Source organism: Corvus moneduloides, chromosome Z (genome assembly GCF_009650955.1).
Source record: "Corvus moneduloides isolate bCorMon1 chromosome Z, bCorMon1.pri, whole genome shotgun sequence".
In the NCBI taxonomy this organism is placed as follows: Eukaryota; Metazoa; Chordata; class Aves; order Passeriformes; family Corvidae; genus Corvus; species Corvus moneduloides.
In genome coordinates, this window is record NC_045511.1 from 50,519,969 (window position 1) to 50,525,712 (window position 5,744).

Genomic DNA, 5,744 nt, shown 5'->3' on the forward strand with positions numbered 1-5,744 from the left:
ATGTTGGGGCCTCAGAAGTGGACAGAGCACTGCAGGTGGGGTCTCACCAGAGCAGAGGGGCAGAATCTCCTCCCTCTCCTGCTGCCCACCTGCTTTGGATGAAGCCCAGGACATGTTTTGGCTCTCTGGGCTGTGAGCACACACTTCTGGCCTCATGTCCAGCCCCCTCATCCACCCAAGACAATCCATTCTCTTTCCCAGGCCCTTTCTTGTGCTGGGGATTGCCACAACAAGACCTTATAGTTGTGCTTGTTGCGTTTCATGAGGTTTGCACAGCCTAGAACTAAGACATGCTATTTAACCCCATCACATTTCCTTTTGTGAGGTTCTTCCAGCTGTCTAGTACCTTCTGAGCCAGTGCCTCTACGTGGTTTAAGAGATAGCCTAGGGTACAGGGTGGTATCAATGCCAGCCTTAATTTCTGGAAATAAAAAGTACCCATGTATACAGAGATGAGGGATGTTAGACCCTCAGGTCCTACTTCTATATTTTTTTCTATGAATATAACTTAGAAGGGACATAATTAACAATACCAAAACCATAGTGCTAAATAGCAGGCAGAATTAAGGAGAGAGAGAAGGAAAATCACTGTTCAGAAATCACCTCGTTCAGAAGAGTGCAGAAGCATATATTCATGTTCTTCTGGAGATCAGGAGGTACTGAGGACCCATTTAAATTTAAGTACTTGCTTAAGCATACCATTTAAAATAAGATTTTTCTTTCAAGTCATGCAATATTATAAGGACAATTAAAACTGCAGTTTCTATTTGCCTAATTACGGAAATCAGTATTTCTTATGCAAGGCTTGCATTTCTCCATGCATAGGTTCTCTATTCATCCTTTAAACACAAAAAAAACCCCTTAAAAACAGAGAGGAAGAGACAGTGTTCTACTTTATGAAATCCTGCTAAAAAATAGGAAGGAGAAAAAATGTTAACTTTAATATTTCTTGGATTTGGTTCTGCAAACTGAGAATTTCTTCAAACTTAATTAATATAAGCATACTTTTGTTTGCATTTAAATACAGTAAAATATTTGTTGCTAAAATTTCAAACATAGCCACAAAAGTTAAAGTCTAAGTTGAATAATTACTTGGCTTGACCTTCACTGCTTGTTTTCTTCCTGATAGCTTCCAAAAGTGTCAGCGAGCTTGCTTTTTCATAACTTCTCTGGAAAATTACCAGCAGCACTACAAAATTTCCTTCCTAGCTTGAGTATCTTTTTGTCAATTTAGAAAAGTTAGGGTTTGGCTTTTTTTTTTTTTTTTTTAATAAGACACACACATATAACTACAATGTACATATTTACAAAAATTGAGTGTTGTACGGTATTTACTTTTAGAAGTTAAATTTTTTAGTGCTGGCATGTGCATGCATGTCTGTGTGTGTAATGCAGTTTATGATCTGTTCCCAGAAGTTAGCTGAAGTCTTCTCTTTCTCTCTTCAATAATAAATGAGCAGAACCTTGACAGCATCCAGGGCCATCCTGATAAGAGTGCCAAAAAACTGAGCTATCATCTGCAAAGACAGGTGTCAGTTCTCAAACATGAAGGCAATGGACTCCTCTGACATGTTTGAATGTATTCTAGCTCCCAGAGATCAGCTTATGGTGTCTCAGTCACCTCTGCCAGAAGCAGTGCCTCTGCACAGACCAGGCTGTGGTGTGCCATGTCCTTGGCTTCCCACAGAACGGCATCCCTGTGATATATTCCCCTATTCCAGCTCCTCTCAGTTCCGGGTTTGGGACAGGAAAGCTCTTCCATTCATCATTCTTCAGTCAAACAAACAGGGGACAGAAGACATCTTGATCTTTCACTTACTACTTTGAGGTCTGAATTTGTTCTACTAGATGATTAAATTCTGAAGGCTAAGAAAACTCTACCAGCCTTTTAGGGAATCTGGGTCCAGAGTTCCCCCTGCAAAGGGTTTGTTCACAGCATAGTCTTTTATGCCATCATCCACTGTAATGCAACAGCTCTTATCCAGATGCATGTCCTCTTGTAGGCAATGTCTAATGTATTCCTGTGCTTTCCTTTCTGTCATGTACTGCTCAAAATAGTGCAAATGCCTCTGCTATTGAGCTATACCATGTTAGGAGAGCCTCATTTTGGGAAGGATCAATAGTGTGAAATACTGATATGAAAAGCCTTTGAGTACAAACTTTAGTTGATTAGGGCTGGTAGTGCAAAGAGTTATGGGTAACTTCTACTTTCCTGGCTTTATTTGTTCATAGACCAGAATTAAATATTTACAATGAATAAGAAGAATTTCGAATAAAAACTATCTGGGTTTCACATTTTAAATACTTTCACAAAAACATGATGCCTGTAAATATTTTGCAATCCTCTTTTCTAGTTTTACTTTCACTTACTAGGTTATAGTACTTGCACTGTGTCTATGTAAAATTCTGTGAGGCACCATTTATGAGTTGTGTGCTCAGAACACATCAGCTACACCTGCAGACTGAGTCCTCTTGGTCTTTAATTTGCTGCACAATAGTAGCTGTGTCCAGTTTTGCTAGGCAATGACAATGAAGAATTTTGAATTCCACAGAATTTTTCCCAATATTTCATACCTATTTTTTTTTGAGAGCTACTAGACATCTCTAGGAAGAGATAAGGGTTTTTTACGTTTGTTAAAATGTCTCCGTTTGATAATAAAAGACATTATTGCATACTTATTATTGGGTAGATTCAACAAAGTATTATCAAAATGCCTTGAAGTGTGAAGAAACAAACTAGTTAATGAATATTTGTTTGATAGCTTTTAGTCCTTCCTATACCTGTACATACACTTCTCATTTGTCTAAACTATCTAGTAATTTTTTTAAATGATGCAATTTTTTTGTCCTTAATATGCTAGTCATAGAAATTCTTCTGCTATTCACAAAGCACACTGTCCTAGACAGTGCAAAATATTGCAGACCGTGCGAAAGAAACACGGATCTTTGCAGGGAGATGTTTTAGAATATGGGAAAAAGGGAATTAAAAAATTTTTATCGAATTTGACAGGACTGCACTTAAAAGCTCGGTTTATGAATTATATGTGAGTTACAGAGCACACTGCACTTTCTAATTCATTGTACTAGTACACCATGGTAGCATACAAAGATTGGTACACTTCTGAGAGATATCCCATTTTTCTGTGAAGTGCATAGATTTAAACTTTCCCAAGTACATTTACAATAGCAAATTCACAGCACTACAAGGGTGACTCGAGTGTCCTTGATAAATGTTGCAACAGTGTGCAGATGAAGATGGAAACACCTCCAGGAACAGTTCCAGCAGAGGGAGGGTGATGCAAGCCAGAGCTGCTGATTATCCACCCACATAAACGCAGGCTCCAGCTGTAGCTTGTGTTCCTGTACAACAAAAAGGGATATTGTAAGTACTATCTTCTACGAAGTCATCTGAACAAATGATTAGAGGGCAAGAACAACTCTCCTGTGAAAAAAAGACCCAAGAGAGTTGTGGCTGTTCAGCCTGAAGATTAGAAGAGTTCAGGGAGACCTCACAGAAAGCTTTCAGTACCTAAAGGAGCCAACAAGAAAGCTGGAGAGGGACTTCTGATCAGAGCATGACCAGAGCAGATAGTGTAGTAATAAAATAGGGCAGGTTTACCTTAAATATAAAGAAGAATTGAGTTTTTTTAGAAAGAGGTCGCCTAGAGAAGGTGTGGGTGCCCGATCCCTGAAAGTGTTTAGGTCAGGTTGAATGGGGCTTTTAGCAACCTTGTCTTGTGAATGATGTTGTGGAAGACAGTGTTGGATTTAGAAGGTCTTTCTAGGTTCCTTCCAACACAAACAATTCTTTGATTTTGTGATCTACTAAAGGACCACTCATTATATTCATTCACTCTTATTTTTTCTTGAGAGCATTGCTGCTTAGCTGCTTTTTCACCACCTGGGGACAACTAACTCTTCTGGCTGTGACATTCCTTTCTCCATTTCCCTGGTCTAGAAGTGTTTCAGGTGGCATCACCCAGAAACAGAAGATGAAAAAACAGGAGAGCAGCAGTTTTGACTGCCCTGACAGTATGAGAGGAGAAGTTTGTCCAGAGGTTTCTCAGGTGGAGACTGTCTCCTATCTGAGACACCTTCCAGAGTTTGTGTAGCAACACTGATCGCACACCGGGTTTCCCTTAAGGGTAAAAACATCTCAGGGCTCTCCAACCTGTCACAGAAAGGATCTGCAGGGGCAATCTAATGGGAATATCTCTATTTAAATGCCTTGAGGACAGCTGACAAAACCACATCGCATGTGAGGAGGTTTCTGGCATCTGTTATCTCCTGTCACCTCAAGATAAGCAATGACGCCTGTGGTGGATATTTTGTAACCAAATGAGAGAGTAAGAATTATCAAATACCATTAGACTGTGCTGCCACTGTATGTGATATTGCAGTAACACAAAACCTTTGGAAAGTTTTGCATTACTATGCGACCCGCTGGAAAACCGACCAAGAAAAACAAAGTAAAAGTAAAAAGGAAACTGAAGTTCTGGACGTCATAATTTTTATCAGCTGAGACTAAAAGTGAAAAATGCATTATTTAATTGATGATCTGCAAAGACAGTAGCTAAAAATTAATTTTCATTATGTTTTACAAATCCGATATTTTTTCCCCTCGATTACAATTTAAAACACAGTATTGCAGTCATTTGACACTTCCAAAGCTTTCAAGCATCCCTTTAATGCAGGAGGCACAAATGGGAAACAGAAGTGTGTCTAATAGAAAAGCATTTGAACAGAGCACGTCTAGTCTCTATTTAAGCAATATGAAGAAATAAACAAAGGTCCTGTTGTTGAAGGGAAATAAAGTCAGTAGTCTGACCATTTTAACTTACAGATTTAGCTTGCAGCTGTAATGATATTTTTTAACAACCAAAGAACACACTTCTGAGTTAACTGGTTAACTTCAAGAAATCAATTATATATTTGAACTAAGTTAGGAAAGCACTTAAAGTGGTGGTGTCTTAACAGAACAGTGTTAGATCATAAGCAGTCCCTGGAAATACTGAGAGAAGTACTTACTGTTATAGGCTCTCCTCAGAGTTTTCACTAATGGAAATCAAAGTCTTCTTGGCACCGAAAGCTCCACATCTTCCTGTTAAGGATGAATTCATTGTGAGAGTGTCTGTACCACTTCAGTGCCTTCCATTTTATTTATGGAGAAAACTTTGTACTGACTGTGTTTGAGAATTGAGTGGTTTTGCTAGACAGTCCATGCATAATCTGTATGTCAGTCTTCCAGCTGGTCTTCAAGAGAAGGTCTAAAGGGCAGAAGGACAACAGCACATTCTTCCTTAGAAATATCTCTTGGTCAATATTTATCCAGATGTTTCTGGGAACAAGTTTGCTCTTGCTGTGATTTCACACTGGAATTGATATACTGCATTCTGAGTAGCTAATCTTACGTATGCTGGACTTAATTCAGAATCAGAATCAGACATAATTTTTCTGTTTCTGTTGTATGCTGCAGTCTCTATTAATGTTTATGAACCACATCTGCTATTTAGAAAAACTATCCAAGCAGATGTACAGGATCACTTAATAATTAAAGGCTTGTTCAGATTTCTCTAGTTAAACTGCTCTAGAAAAAAAATTTTAAAAAACTCCCCACTGTTAAATTTTACTCCAGAAGTTGCAGACCCAACAGTCTAGGGGGACTTTGATTTTGTTTGTGTGTTGTTTATCTTCCACTCTTCTAACACTTCAGGTACAATACCTGTATGACATTTTTACACTGC

At 38.6% G+C, this 5,744-nt stretch overlaps 1 long non-coding RNA gene across 1 annotated transcript; it reads right to left on the minus strand.

Moving 5' to 3' along the window:
• Window positions 1-1,256: 1,256 nt before the first annotated feature.
• LOC116438344 lies at window positions 1,257-5,360 on the minus strand. Its single transcript, XR_004237686.1, has 2 exons — window positions 5,029-5,360; window positions 1,257-3,360 (listed from the first exon to the last, which is right to left on the minus strand). It is a non-coding gene; the product is annotated as an uncharacterized LOC116438344 (long non-coding RNA).
• Window positions 5,361-5,744: the final 384 nt, after the last annotated feature.